Here is a 16,281-nt window from a genome sequence, read left to right as displayed (position 1 = left end):
ACACATTTCTGTTGTTTTAAGCCATGGTAATTTGTTACAGAAAGCCATTTTCTAAATTAGCCAATAAATTTGAAAATGTAGATGAAATGGAAAAATTTCTTGAAAGAAACAAACTACCAAAGTTCACTCAAAAAGAATTCGATAATTTATTTACCCTTATATCTATTAAGAAAAGAGATTTGTAGTTAAAGCTTTTCCACAGAGAAAACTCCAGGCCCAGATGGATTCACTAATAACTTCTGCCCAAAACTGAAGGAAAAAATAATACCAGTTCTACACAAATTATTCCAGAAAACTGAGAAGGGAGTACTTCCCAATTGATTGTATAAAGCCAGCATTACCCTGACGTAATAAAACCAGCAAAAAGATATTAGAAGAGAATACAACTAGAGCTCAGTATCCCTTGTGAATATAGATGTAAAAATTCTTAACAAAATTTTAGTAAATCAAATCCAACAATATATAAAAAGAATAACATATCATGACCAAGTGGGGTTTATCCCAGGAATACAAGATTGGTATAGCCTTCAAAACTCAACCAATGTAATCTCCATATTAATAAACTGAAACAGAAAAAACATATGTTCATCTCAATAGATGCATTTGAAATGATCTAACATTCATTCCCGATTAAAAAAAAAAGAACCACTCAGCAAGGCATGAATAGAAAGAAGGGAGCTTCTTCAACCTGATAAAAGGTATACACAAAAATCCTACAAAAACATCATATTCAGTGGAGAATAACTGAATACATTCCCCCTGAATCAGGAAGTAGACAAGGATATTCATTCTCACTATTTCTATCAACTTTGCACTGGAGGCTCAAGTCAGTACAATGGGGAAAAAAAAAAAAGCATCCAGATTGGAAAAGAAGAAGTAAAATTATTTCTATTCACAGATGACATGATTATCTATGTAGAAAATCTAATGGAATTTTTTTTTAATTACTAGATAAGAAGTGAGCTTAATACATTTGTAGGTCACAACAGCAATATACCAAAAAAAAAAACCAATCAATTTCACTTCCATATACTAACAATACAAAGTCATAAATTGAGATTTTTAAAATACCACTTATAATAGCATCAGAAAATATTAAGCACTTGGGGATAAATCTGACAAAAAGATTTGGAAAGTATGAAACGTTGAGAGAATTTAAAGGAGACATATATCATATTCATGCATCAGAAGTCTCAATATCATTCAGATATCTGTTCTCTCCAAATTAATCCAACATAATCCCAATCAAAATCTCAACAGGATTTGTGTACCTATTGACAAACTGATTATAAAATTCATGCATAAAAGCAAAGGACCTAGGATATCCAAAATGATTTTGGAAAGAAGGACAAAGTCAGGTAACAAATACTCCCTGATTTCAAGACTTACTCTAAACTACGGTAATCTGAAGACAGTATGGTGTTGTCATAAACAGGCAAATAAATCAATGGGACAGAACAGAGACAGAGCCCCATCTCGAGCAGCCGTGAAAAGGGCCTTAGCAGTGCGTCATGGCGGGATGATCCAGGTGCAGCTCAAACACCTCCACATCCCCCCACCCCCCCCCCCCGCCCCCGCCAGCATGAGCCTTTCCACCCAGAGGCCAAGGGCAGTAACTCAACTCCTCCCCGCCTTCTGTATTGAAAGAGTCACCCCCCCAGGGTCCCAGGGTCTTGACTTCCTAGTGCCATTGACCCGCTGTTGGTCCTAAAGTCCTATGTATTTATGTGACCAAGAGACCTCCCTGGGCCCCACGTGAGACACACGGCTCTGGGTACGCCTGACTACCTAACATGACCGCCTGCCATGGTAGGTAGTCCCCCTGGCAAGCAAGAGAGTGAGCACAGTCTCCCACACCACAGAACACGTTTGGGGTAGTAACACACAGGCGAAGGAAACTGAGGGATCAGGCTGGGGGGCCCTGCCCACCGTGATGCTGCTAGAAGCAGGTCACTGACCTCACAGAGCCTCCAGTTTGGTAAAGGAGACGATTCAACATGCCATGGCAAGGTTGACAAGCAGAGCACTGCAGAAGGGTAGGTGTGATGCTGCTGCAGCCATGGCCCAAGGGCCTAACTGGCCAAGGTAGGGCACGAAGTCCCGAGAGGTGGCATTGATCTCGAGTGGCCTTGGCCTGCCGTGGCTTGAAGCAGGATTCCTGTTCCTGGCCAGAGACGGAGGTCAGGCAGTGGCAGTGAGGGCACTGAGTCCTAGCCACCAGACCACCAGGGACCAGTGGCCAGTGACAAGGCCCTGGTCTCTCAGCTGTGAAGAAATGAATTTCCACATAGAGACAGAAAGTAATGAAGCCAGTAAAGTGTTTATTAGGAGGAAAAAGGGTATGTGTGGGTAGACACACGGGCAGGCTCAGAGAGAGTTGCACCCTCGTGGCAGTTTGGATCATTTATATGGGGCATTTCTTCTGGGTTTCCTTTGACCAGTCATCTTGCTTTGCATGGTTCTGAGTCCGTATTTGGTACATCTCAGGGTCCTTCCCTGTTTGTGTGTACATGTCTTAGCCAAGATGGATTCTAGTGAAGAGGACTGTGGGAAGGTTGACATCACCTACTATGGGGTGGCACCCTCCCCCCCTTTTGGACCTCCAAGGAGCCTTTCTGCACATGTATAGTCGGGGAGGTCTCCTTGATTTCAAGAATGAGGAATATGTGGTCTTTTATCTCTTATCTGGGCAGGACCCAGCCTCCTCCATCATCCTGCTTTTATGGAGTTTCTGTCCACAGGGGAGAAAATGTTCAGCCTGGGGCCCATCTATCTCCTGCCTCAGCATTAAACTGCGTCCTCACGGACAACTCTGAGTCTGCTCAGACTGCAGCCCTTTGGGCAGAGTGTTGCTTTATGAGGTCAGTGACGGGAGGAAGCTGAGGAAGAAAGTGAGGTAGTGGGCACTGGAGCGGGGTGGCCTAGCTCAGAGTAAAGGGCGGGTGTTCCAGTGTCGACTGAGAAAAACACACAACGCGAGAGCAGTGAGTTAAGTTTTATTTGGAGACCTTACTGAGGACTACAACCTGGGAGACAGTCTCTCAGTAGCTCTGAGGAACTGCCCCAAAGAGGAAGCAGAAGGCTCCTGGAAGGAGCCAGGACATATATGAACTTTTTTGCTGAGAAAAACATGCAGTCTAGCATAAAAAGACAACTGCTAATCACAAAGAACAGACATCTCAAGTTAATGATTTTAGTGTTTTTCTATGTCCGGGAAGATATAAGATCTGGGGTCATTGAAATTCTTCCTGAGGTATGCATCTAGCTAGCTAGGGGCCCCATTCATCCAAAGCACAGAGTACTCCCTGATTAGCTCTATCCTGAATCCCCCTCAGGGCGCACTGTCCTGGGGTGGGTGACAGCAGTAGAGGATGCCTTGATCCTTGTAGAACTGGAATGGTGGGCAACCTTTTCTTCTTCGTACCTGGGCCAAGGGAGATGTGACAGTAAAAGCAGAGAACTGCCCAAAGAAAGAAAGAAAGTGGCCCACAGTGCCGTCCAGAAGGCTCTCAACAACCACTCTTCCACACCCCAAGTTCTGGTTGCTGCCCAACCTTGGCAGCCACAGCTCCTGGCCACCCCGTGCCCCCTGTGATTGGAACTGGCACCAAAGTGGGAGCCTGAGCTTGAGTTAGGAGAGCTTGGCCTCCGGCAGTGCTCTCCTGGCCCTGCCGAAACAAAGGAGCTTGCAGCTGACAGCCGATGCAGCAAACCTTTGAAAGCCCTTCCCTCCTCACTTGACCCTTGGGGAAGCTAAGCTGTGTCTGCAGGGCTCCCTGCATGGAGCCCACCATTTAGATTATGAGAGCACTGCGCTCTCTGTGGAACACGGGGTGGTTCCTGGCGCAGCAGGATTCCTTGATTCACCATCTCGTCAGTTCAGACACAAAACGGGCTCTTGTGGGAGCCTCGAGCCAAGGAGCTGAAATGAGAGAACATGTAAAAAGTAAAAGCAGGTGCCTTTGCCTTGCGAAGTCATCAGCCCGAATCATTTATCAATAGCTTTTTCCCTGGCAAAGCAAGAGCGTGAGTTTAGGCTGTCTCCAACGGAGAATGCTGGTTCCCCAAACCCTGTCTATTTTCTTGGACTTGATTAATGGTTCTATGGGTGGCTTTAATTGATCTTCGTTAAATTTGGGGACTGAGCTTACACATTCAGCCAGATATATAATATTCTTTTTCGTATTTCTGAAGCTCTTTCTGATAATGGTCCAGAACTGGAGTCTGGGATCCTCTACCCATCCACTCCTCGTCCTGAGTTTAAGTGTTGTTGTTTTTTTTGTCTGTCAATCAGATTTATTTATTGTACTTATATCTGCGATCTAATCCATGCTTACATTTAAGAATACTTTAGTGAACTAGAAAAATCATCCTGCTATATAAAGTACTTAGAAATGTTGAGAAAGGGAGAGGTGATATCCTTTTAAATGGACAGTTGAGTTTGTAAGAAATTAGGGGACATTCTCAAGGGGAAAAATCCAAAAGAAAAGGGAAAACCAGATTCTAAGCACCTGAACTGAGGCTGAAGGGGCTCTGGATGGAGATGGGATGAACGCTGATCTTTGTACTGAGTTTAAGTTTTGAGGGAGTGAGTTTATTTGCCTTAGAGCATTGGACATTCCTCACTATTAAGTATTATGGAAGAGTGGGGCAGCTTCTCTGTCTCAGAGACTACACTATTTATGTCCTTTTGCAGACAGCTTTTGTGTAATGTTTTTGTGATCTTTATTTTCTTTTAATTGGTGGAATTCATGTTTCAATTTGCAGAGGTGTCTAGAATAGATGAAGCTCCTACTATAAATAATAGAGCGACCTTGGAATTTTTACTTGCCAAATTATTGCTGGCACTGAGGAGACCTGGATACCATGATGGAGGGGGAATCCACCTGCCCTCTTCATTTATTTGGCAAGACAGCGATGTGGAGTTTGGGTGGGCACCTGACCCTGGCTTTCCCTGAGGTCTTGTGGCTGAAGCATGGCTGCTAATGACCACGCCTTGGCTCTGTGAACCAGGTTCTGGGTTCAAGGCTAGTCTGGGACCCATCACTGAGTCCTAGGGGAGGGAACAGACCGGAAGTAAATTGGTGGGGCATGGAGTGGGCCTGAGTCTCAGGACACTCATTCAGTTAAGAGAAAGCCAATCGTAAGTCCAGATTTCTATAATGAAAACCAATCATAAGTCCAGATTTCTATAATGAAAGCCAATCGTAAGTCCAGATTTCCATAATGAAAGCCAATCGTAAGTCCAGATTTCCATAATGAAAGCCAATCGTAAGTCCAGATTTCTATAATGAAAACCAATCGTAAGTCCAGATTTCTATAATGAAAGCCAATCGTAAGTCCAGATTTCTATAATGAAAGCCAATCGTAAGTCCAGATTTCTATAATGAAGCAGTGAGGACAGTGGACTCATGCCAACTGAAGAAAGAAGACAATGGCTTCAGTTGTGTACACCTTGGGTCTGGGCTGCTTGTGGCACGTCTCATGGATGCCAACTGGTATATGAGCCGTCGAGAAGAGGCCAGATGTAACAATATGGATTTGAGGGTTGAGAGTACTCATTCACCTAACAAATATTTATTGAAGGCCACTTGGGCATGAGGATCAGAATAAGAAATTCTTGACTAAGAATAAGCCTTGAATAAGAAATCAGTGAGTGACCTTCCGGAGCTCACAGGGTGTGGTGGAGCGGAGAGAATAGACGTTAAGTACATACTCACGAGCATCAGGGGAGGGGCCAAGACATGTGGCCTTGAGTGGAGATGGGAGCTCTCGTCCTCTTGGGAGGATGAAGGGATGAGGCTGAGTGTGGTCAGGGAGAAGCAGGAGGGGGAAGGGACCCGAAGACGAAGGAGAGTCTTGGTGTTCTCAATTAACACAGTAAAGAAGGAGAGCAAAGGGGATGGAAGACCTGCAGGGTTACAACAAGAAACAGCTCAGGAACAGGGTCCAGGAGGGATGGGGACAGATGGTGATGGGGGTGGGGGTGGGGGTCATAGAGGAGGGCCATGGTTCTGCCCGGGGTCCCGGCCACCTGGATCTCCAGAGGAGCAGGGACAGGAGGGGATGGAGTGCAGACTGCAGGATTCACTTCTCATTTCTCTGCCTCTGGCCAGCTGGCAACCATGCAACAATTGGGGAAAGGGTGTCTGTGGATGGAAGGCGAGGGGGAGAAAGTGAGGAAGCAAACTCCCTTCCCCACCCCCTCCAGCAGATGCAGACAGCAAGGATTTTGTTCTCTGGCTGACTGAATCTCTTATTTTTTTATTTTTTTTAAAGTTCTCTTTATTATCAATTAGAAGGTCTTTAGGATTCCCTGGCATGTTTTTTGGTTTGGTTTGGTTTGGTTTTTAATTAATTAATTTTTGCTGTGTTGGGCCTTCGTTTCTGTGTGAGGGCTTTCTCTGATTGTGGCAAGCGGGTGTCACTCTTCATCGCGATGCGTGGGCCTCTCACTATCACGGCCTCTCTTGTTGCGGAGCACAGGCTCCAGACACGCAGGCTCAGTAGTTGTGGCTCACGGGCCCAGTTGCTCCACAGCATGTGGGATCTTCCCAGGCCAGGGCTTGAACCCATGTCCCCTGCATTAGCAGGAAGATTCTCAACCACTGTGCCACCAAGGAAGCCCTGAATCTCTTATTTTTATATGGATGTTGTAACATCTTGTTAGCACAGTCGTCATCCTTGATCCGTAGGTTAGATTTGTTCTTTTATGTTTAATTAGTGGTCAAAAAACCTTCAGGTTATTAAATAATACCAAAATGTTTACTGAGCCCATTCAGTTAAGTAAAATTAACTATTCATAACTGACAACAGGATGACACACCACCTAATCGAGGCAATATTTTTTTTCCACTTTGTATCCCTGATTGCAAAACCGAATTGATTTAGGGGTATTACAGAGAAAAGGAAAAGGAGCTTTTCTTTAGGACTTCATTATCACCACGTGCACTCCTCAGCAACTCTAAGGCACAGGAAGGTCCCCAGACCACCCCCTCCCCGAAGGGAGGAGAGAAGGGAGGGAGGGTCTTCTTGTGGCTTCAGCCAACCACAGCCCCCACCCACGTGCAGCCGCCCACAGATGTGGAAGAACACCGAGCCCAGGGAGAGTGAGCCAGTGGAAGAGGACCACGTGGTCAAACCCTCTCTGCTGACCAGTCCAGCAGCTTCAGCAAGCATCACCCACCCACAGGGCTGCTTAGAAATGCAGGCTCTCCGGAGCCCCAGACCTATCCATCAGAATCTGCATTTCAATGAGCCCCTCAGGAGATGCTTGTGCACCTTGCAGTTTGAAAACTTTGGACTAGGCTACGTGTATATCCCCAGAACAAAGCACCTGTAACTTCAAGGTTCCCAAGAGAAAACTAGTTCCAGAGAGGAAACCTAATTCTCAACAACTCTCAATAACAACCCTATTTGTGATGAGCAGTGCTGGTGGGTGATATGCCTGGCACCATGCCTGCAATATTCCCCAGAGCCCTGGGAACTGATTATATTATTATGGCCCCCCCGGTCCAGGTGGGAACTTGGAGGCTCCCAGAAGTTAAGGAACTTGCTAAATTCACCCAGCTTGTAAAAGGCAAAGCTGGAAATGTATTTAAGTCAGCCCAAATCCCATAGATGTCATGGATTCCTTCAAATTCAAATTTATTCATGTGGGTCCACGATATTAGACAGCTCAATGATTCTCCTGAACGACGCTAGACCACACCTTTAATGGTTAAATAAATTTTACTGCATCCATTAAATGGAATAATATTCAACATTCAAAACCAATGTTTTTAAGAATTGTCAATGATACAAGGCAATTTTCATCATGAAATATTTCTTGAAAAAAGCATAACAGTAAAAAATAACATACATACATATGTAAACACCCAAACCAGTCACAGAATGGATGAATAAAACACGGAATACTTATTCAATAAAATGCTATTCAGCACTTAAATATAACTAGATCTCTATGTCACCATTGACATTTCTCAAAAACACAGTGTTTAATCACGAAGAGTTGCAAAACAAAACTTTTGTATATTATTTATATGCATTTTTTGAAGCATAGGAAACAATATTCTAAATTATTCACAGATACCAGTACATAATATACAAGCCCCCCAAAAACAGATTGAAAAGATACTCATAGAATTACGGTACTTGTTGCAATGAGCCCGAGGTAGGGGTCAAGGCGATGTCAACTATACGCTGCTTTTTAATTCTTTGGAAAGTAAAATAAACGTGATAAATTTGATCTATATTGACAGTTGTTAATTCAATATGGTGGATGTATAGTGCTTGTTGTATTTGTAGTTTTCTGCTATTTTAAGATGTCTGTATTTGAACTTATATGCCACAGAAAAGTTTAAAAAGAAGCACATAAAATATTAACCACACTTTCCTCTGGATAGTAATGTTACAGACAATTCTTGTTTTCTTCTTCAGGTTTTTCTGTCCTTTAAAAAATTTCCCTATTAAAATATACGACTTTTATAATCAGTCAAAAAATAGACTCACCTCCCAGTTTTCCAAGAGCTAATCCACTTCATGCCTCCGGGCTTTTGTAGAAAGCAGAGCTTGGTATTGAAGTCAGGCATAGGGGAAAATCAAGAAGTGAATCATGCTGGGATTTGACAGCAGATTTTCTTAAAAAAAAAAAAAAGAACTAGAAATTCAGGAGATGCAAACTTTTGAGATTAAAAGATTTTAGTATCGCTTTTCTATTCCTATTTTATTTGATGTTTATGTTTGTCCTTTATGTCAATTCTACGGCAAAGCACGGCCAGGTACCATTCTACACACATCCGGTGCTTCCTGCACGTGGCCTATTTCATCTTTGAACCAGGCCACACGTTTAGAGATTATCTAGTGCAACCCCTCCTTTAAGCAGCAGGGAAACCGAGGCTGAGAAAGGTGAAGAGGCTTGCCCAGGGTCAGACAGCAGGACTAGAAATGAGTCTGAATCCTCCCTGATGTTTTTTACGGCTCCACCACACTGCCTCGGGGGTTGTGCAGACAATGGCGGAGCCCCAAATATGAGAAGATACAAATATCCACAAAGAAACGAATTGTCATTTATTTTTTTAAGTAAACATAAATTGTGTTATACAAAAGCTAACATAATTATCTTTCCTTGGGCCCAGATTTATCTCTCTATCCTCCAAATCTAATTACTTCTTTGAGTGAGAGTCTCTTCCTATATTGAATTCACTCCATCCTGGAGAAGTGTGTTTGGATCTCGGCGTGCAAGTGTGCATTTTTAAGCTTGCCTTTTCCATTGCCTCTGACTCTTTCCACGCGGTCCTTTCAAAAGCTGGCCCTTTTCAAAGCAAAGGGCCTCCTTAAAGCTAAAAATAATGTGTATCCCTCACAGCAGGTATCGAACCAGAGACCTGGGTTCATTGACTTGGTGATTGCTTTTCCCTGCTGGGCCACCCCTGGGGCCCTGGGGCCCTGCGGTTCCCTATGAGGAATAAGCCTGTTTGCAAAGAACAGTCCTGGGCCGGTCCCTTCCATCACTCTGCGTCAGCCTGTCCTGTCCCCTGCCCTCTACAACTTGGCTCGGTCCTGCTTCCAGAATCAGGGAGGAACTGATTCCACACTCATCAGAAACTGGACGGCCCATGCTGCCCAGGTCCAGGGTGGCCCAGCGGTGGGTCTCAACTGGCACAGCCCAGACCCACATGTAGCCTTGACTCAAGTTCACGCCCTCTGCCATTGCTCTGCCCTCCGGCCCAGCCAGTCTGACCCTGTCACTACCTCAGTGACCGGCCCACCCACAGGAGACCAGCCTGGCCATCTTGCAGGTCACCAAGGTCCTTCTGGACACACATGCACACTCGTACGGCAAACAAGGCCCGCCAGAGCGTTTGTGTGTGTGCGCACGCGCGCGCGCACACACACACACACACACACACACACACACACACACACACTCCTGGAGCCTGCACTCCCTCAAGCCCCCTGGCCTTCCTCCCACACGGGCTGCTCCTGGGCCTGCCCACAATCCCCTCCCTGCAGGCTCTGTCCAGCTCTTTCTAACCTAAAGTGTCTTCCAGCTCCCAGAGAGAGCTTCACAGAGGTGGGGACCCCTGTGTTTCCTTCCAGCCTCCCAACACAGGGCCTGGCACAGCGTCAACTCGAAATGGAGGCCTACTTCATGAATTTATGCATCAATAAGACTCATGATGATTTATTTTAAAGATCAGATCCCATAAATACAAACAGAGCCCACCTGGGCTCCCCTCCTGGCCTCGCCAGCTGCCCAGAGCTGGCCCATGCAAATACCCGCCAACGCCCTCCCCAGGGCTCTAGGTTGAAGGCGTCAATATCTATTTTCAAACTTCACACAAGGCGCCCCTTCTGACCCCCGCCTAGGAGTTGATGAAATCAGCTTCCTGAATGAGGAGATGCCAGGTCCATTACAGCTGTGACATTTTGCATCCAAAATTCCAGCACTGTACTGTTGTTACATTGGTGGTGGTTCCTACCGCCAGCCCTCCTTCCCACATCTAAGCCCAGGGCAGGCACTGGAAGCATTTTGAAGCTCAACTCCTGCATCCCTGAGGCAGGGAGAGACATGAGGACTTGTGGTCCTGGGACCACTCCCTTCCAATGTCTGTCACAGAGGCCTGGACGGGTAGCAGAAGCAGGCAGCCCTCCCCGAGCCCCCTCTCTGGGCTAGTGCCCACTCCTTCCCCTGTCAAGCCCTCCCTGGCTAGGGCCCAGGAGGGGACCGACCCTCTGCAGGACCCTGCCCCCACCCCGTGCCCATGGCCTATACATTCAACAGGCACGTGGATGGCCCCTCGAGCCAGATCCCCAGGTGGACCCTGCAGACAGGAGCAAGGGGGACACCACCCTTATCACCACTCTGTTCATTCCAGACAAGATGACCAGCATAGCTGCCGTACTACCCCGGGCCAGGTCAGGGAATCAGAAATGAATTACCCTGGTCCTGGGTTCACGGGCTCACAGCCCAGCAGGGGACACGTAGCCCTCCAGGAACTCAGCAGCCAGCTCTTCTGCCTCCACCTCTGTGCTCAGCCACATGTTCCTCCACCACAAAGGGCTCCAGGCCTTTTTTACTGAAATGAGGGAAGAGAACACATGATACTTCCAGACTATGAAAAATTACAAAGAGAACTACTACTGCCTGTGTACCCACGACCTGCAATTAACAGATGTTAACATCTCCAAAAGTGCCTGGGAGATTTCTAAAGCAATAAAATCATGCAGCTACAATTGCATCTGCTGGGTACCCCTCCCCCAGCCCCACTCCCTCTCCTTGGTCTGACAGGCAAACCCCATCGGAAGTTGGTATGTGTTCTTCCCATCCTAACAGTCTTATTTTGCTCTATGGCTATGCGTCCAAAAAGACGAGATAGCAAAGCTTTATTGTTTTTACTATTTCCATAAAGTCGTACTGAATTTATAATTCTGAAACATGCTTCTTCACTCACTGTATTCATACTGCAGCCTTAAGCTCTCATGCAGTTGATTCCTATAAAGCTATCTCATTTATTTTAATTGCTGTTCGAATGTGTGCATGTGAATATAGCACAATTTATTCAGCCAGTTCCTTCCTGGTGGACATTATGAATTTTCAGTACCATAAACAATGCTTGCTCATGGCCATGTTCACATCTTCCCACAGAGGAGTTCCCTGGGGAAGGGTTCCTCACGGGAGAATTTCTGGGTTATAGGTTTGATGTTTATTCAGTTTTATTAGGGCCCAACTGGCCTCCAAAGGTAGGGCTGAGGTGCAGTCCTCCCAGCAGGGAGCGAGACTCTGTGTCACCTGCCCTGGTCACCCTGGTCCTTGTCATGCCCCTTCTAGCTGTGCTCCTTGGTTGAGTTAAGTGGCAACTCTCCAGACATGGCCACTGAGCACACTGTTCTGTGCCTGTTTGACCACTGGGGATGTTGTCCTCTAAGAAATTCAGGGTCCTGTCCTGTGACCAGTTCTCTCTAAAGTTGCTTATCTTTTGTATCACGTGATTCTCTCCTTGGATGATAGGCTCACCTGGATGAGCTGAGGAAAAACACTGCTCTTTCTCTTCTCCTTTCCTTTCTCTGGTAGGTCCCTTCCTGAACTGAAGTGGCGTCCTGAGTGGGCCGAGAAAGATATTCCCTCAGAGCAGGGGTGGAGAACAGCTCCATCGGCATTTGTACCTTGGTGTTCAGCATTAGTTCCCCAGCTCCTGGCTCTTCAGAGGCAGTGAAACAGAGGACCATCGCCTGCTCTGAGAGGTCCTGCGGTGCTGGAAACGTGGATGCACAGTGACCTTGCTGGCCATCCCAGCCTCGCCCACTGCAGCAACCAGGAGGGGCCCGTGTCACATTTAATAACTACTAAGTGAATAGAACTTAGTTTAACTTATTATGAATTTGAGGTCTGTAACATAAATTTCAGAAAGCAAAGGAGAAAAAAGGGAGAAGTGACATGAGCTGGAATTGGTACGGTGGCACAGCTCCTAGCGGCTAAGGAACCAACTGACTAATCACAGAAAGTATGGGGGGCAGGGAGGATGAGGACAGCAGGGAAGGAGAGGAGATGCAGGAGTCCGGAGTGCTGTGGTGGCATCCCTCTTCAGAGCCAGGAGGAATCACTCTGGGTGCAGCTCTGCCCAGCAGTTTGGAGGGAACAGCAAAGACTGCTTTCACAATGAAAGGCAATGAAAGAACTCCAAAATAGATGACTCTGCTGAGGTATTTGGGGGGATGTGTACTGATGTCTGCACCTTTGAAAGGCATCAAAAATAAGAAGGATTGATGGGTGGAAAGAAAGAGGGATAGAGAAACAGCGATAAAGCAATATGGGACAATGTAGATGGATTTTGGCGTGGATAGATGGAGATTACCTGTGAAATTTTGTCACCATTTCCATACGTGAAATTTTTTAGAATAAAATGTTGGGGGGAACAGGTAAAACCTACTCTTCAAAATTATCATAAGGATTACACGAGATAATGAATATGGAAGGGCTCTGTACACTATAGAGGATTTTCAGATTGTTTAAATGATTAAAATGGTATAACAGCATTACAAGGGGAGATTAAAGAGATAAGGAAACAAATGGAGTGACTTTCTGAACCAATAAATAAATTAAAAATAGCAAAGGAGGGCACTTCCCTGGTGGCACAGTGGTTAAGAATCCACCTGCCAAAGCAGGGGACATGGGATCAAGTCTTGGTCTGGGAAGATCCCACACGCCACAGAGCAACTAAGCCCGTGCACCACAACTACTGAGCCTGGGCTCTAGAGCCCGTGAACCACAACTGCTGAAGCCCACGTGCCTAGAGGCCATGCTCCACAACAAGAGAAGCCACTGCAATGAGAAGCCTGCACACTGCCATGAGTAGCCCCCACTCGCCACAACTAGAGAAAGCCTGCATGCAGCAACGAAGACCCAACACAGCCAAAAATAAATTTATAAAAAAAAAAAAAATAGCAAAGGAAAGACAGGGTAGATTATCACATTTCCGGCAAAGAGGAAATACTGAATATAATCAAAATGAATGCAGGGCTTCCCTGGTGGCGCAGTGGTTGAAAGTCCTCCTGCCGATGCAGGGGACACGGGTTCGTGCCCCGGTCCGGGAGGATCCCACATGCCGCGGAGCGGCTGGGCCCGTGAGCCGTGGCCGCTGAGCCTGCGCATCCGGAGCCTGTGCTCCGCAACGGGAGAGGCCACAGCAGTGAGAGGCCCGCGTACCGCAAAAAAAAAAAAGAATGCAGAATAAAGAGACAAATTGATTAAAGTACTTTTTAAAAAAAAATCAGTGGACATGAAGAGCAAACAACAAGTAGCCAACTTATGGATAATTGGTATCCCTAAAATAGAGAACCTACCAAATGGAAATAAAAATAGTCAAAGGTAAATGAGAAGGAACTATTTCTGGGGGAAAAAAGGAAGAATTGTAGCTACAGATTGAAAGGGTACTCCATATTCCGGAAGAAAATGATACAGGAAAGCAACACTAAAGCATATCCTAGTAAGCTCTATCAAGGATAGAAAAGAAAGTCTTTAGGCAACCAGGCAAAAAATAAAAATAAAACATGTAACTCCTTACAAAGAAGGAAATTTGGCTGCCTTCAGATTTTTCCCAGCACCACTAAATTCCAGAAGACCACAAAGGAATGTATTCAACTTTTGTGGGAAATAAAATGTGACCTAAAAAATGTATACTAAGTTGAGCAATAGACAACCTCAAATATGCAAGTACCCAAAATATTGCACCCATGAAGGTCTCTAGAAAGTCCTAAAAACAACCAGCCAGCCAGCCAAGACATACTTGGAGATGCCTGGTACAAGAACTAGAGAGAGCCTGGCAGTGGGTTACTTACAGAATCAGGGCTAAAGAGAGTCAGAATATGATTCCAGCAGGTCAGGATTCTGACATTAGCCACATGAGAATGATATAAACTAACCAAACTTGGAGCTATAGGCAGGAAAGGGATTTGGAAGAAAGTCTAAATCTTTTCTCTTTCTCATATTTCATTCTGGGTTGTCAAAAACTGGCTGAAGGTTGATAAATCAAGAAATGGAGTTTTCAACATTTGTACAAATATAAAACTAAAATGTAAGACAATCAACCTCCATACTACTGGCAGAAAACATTCAAACTACACACACACGCACACACACACACACAACATTAATACTCAGTAAAGTAACATAAAAAAGACAACAGAACTAAGATCAAACTTGACAGATATTCAATAACTGGATACATCCACACCTTTAAGATTATATTTGAAAAATCTACTTGCTGAAAAAAAAAAAAAGAGCCGCACCTAAGTAAGCAAAGCCGCTGAGAAGCCTGAGAGTAAGTGGATGGGCAAAGCCAGGGCTGTGAAAGCACAATCAGTCAGGACAGTTCAGGGGACGCATTACGGAGAGGAAGACACTTTATAACGATCAAGAGGATAATATGCAATAAAGCCCTAACTGTCAGGAAAATGTATGTGCCAACACATGCGGCACCAAATTATAAAGGAAAAACTAAGTAAATACGCAGAGAAATAGAAACACAACAGTAGCAGAAAGATTGAACTCACCTCTCTCTGCCTATATCTAATCCATCACAGAAATGCAATAACAGAAGGTTAAGGGTAGGGGTCTAGGTCACAAAACGAATCAACAAGTTTCGAACCCTGCCCAGCAAACTGAACGTTCCCGCCTTTTCAACACCCATGGGACATTCACAAACAGTGGCACCTACAGACCTCAAGGGCCCACCTACTCCCAGAGGTGTGGGCAGGGTGAGGGGAAGAACGGTACCTGGGACAAGCTCCAGGTGAAGTCACGTCCCACACACCCACCCCCCGCCCCGGAACTGAAGAAATAAGGAAGTGACATGTAGATGTGAACCAGGTGAGGGCAGGGGCTGCAGTGCACCGGGCCTAGAAAGGCCGTGACACTGCTTTCCTCCTGCTGCCCCACCTACATGGGTGCCAGGCCGCCGGCAAGGCTGCTCAGCTGACTCAGCCGCACAGCTCGGCCTCCTGGAACCGGATAGGACAGAACTGGGCGGAAAAACAGATGGGGGAGGGGCAAAGAGAGAACTGGCAGCACACGGCCAGTCAAGAGAAAAGCAAAAGCAAACTTTTGCCCCAAATGAGAAGTGAGAATGGGAAATAACCACAGAAAAAATGTATAAATCATAAAAAAGCAAACTTTGCTCAAACCCATGCAAATACATATGAAACCTGGAAGAAATGGATGACTTTCTAGGAAAACATGAGTCATCTAATTTGAATATAGGAAAAATATGTAGAATCTAGAAGAAATTAGCAAATGAATTCTTTTAGGGAAATATTTTGTGTATCCATTCCATAATCACACACTTTACTGAATTCCCTTATTTTTCAAAAAGTTCTCACTGGGTTCTCCTGCTTGTTTCAGGTACACAGCTAAGTCACCTGGCAATAATGACAATTTTGCTCCCTCCTTCCCAATTTTTATATCTTATTCCTTTTTATTTTCTAGCTCTATTAACTAGTCCTTTCAGGACAGTGTCAAAGAATCATGATGAAAATGACCATCTTTACCTGTGTCTGCCATTAATGACAGGCTCTCAGTGTGTCCCTGTTCCATGGAAGCTGGTTTCTTATTTGAGTTTCTTTCTCTTACTACATGGAAGGAGTGTCTACCTATTCTTTTTTTTTTTTTTTTTTTTTTTTCGGTACGCGGGCCTCTCACCGTTGTGGCCTCTCCCGTTGCGGAGCACAGGCTCCGGACGTGCAGGCTCAGCGGCCATGGTTCACGGGCCCAGCCGCTCCGTG

General features: G+C 45.5%; 1 long non-coding RNA gene across 1 annotated transcript in view; it reads right to left on the bottom strand.

Annotated features, from left to right (window-relative positions):
• Positions 1-2,998: 2,998 nt before the first annotated feature.
• LOC137225927 (uncharacterized) overlaps positions 2,999-16,281 on the bottom strand; it is a 39,936-nt gene continuing 26,653 nt past the window's right edge. The window contains exons 4-7 of the long non-coding RNA XR_010944093.1: positions 12,020-12,102; positions 10,945-11,081; positions 8,512-8,639; positions 2,999-3,922 (exon numbers count right to left, since the gene is read on the bottom strand). This is a non-coding gene — a long non-coding RNA (uncharacterized lncRNA). The remainder of the gene's footprint in view (positions 3,923-8,511; positions 8,640-10,944; positions 11,082-12,019; positions 12,103-16,281) is intronic.

The sequence above is a fragment of the Pseudorca crassidens genome, chromosome 6 (genome assembly GCF_039906515.1).
Source record: "Pseudorca crassidens isolate mPseCra1 chromosome 6, mPseCra1.hap1, whole genome shotgun sequence".
In the NCBI taxonomy this organism is placed as follows: Eukaryota; Metazoa; Chordata; class Mammalia; order Artiodactyla; family Delphinidae; genus Pseudorca; species Pseudorca crassidens.
This window is presented reverse-complemented; position numbering and strand designations above follow the sequence as displayed.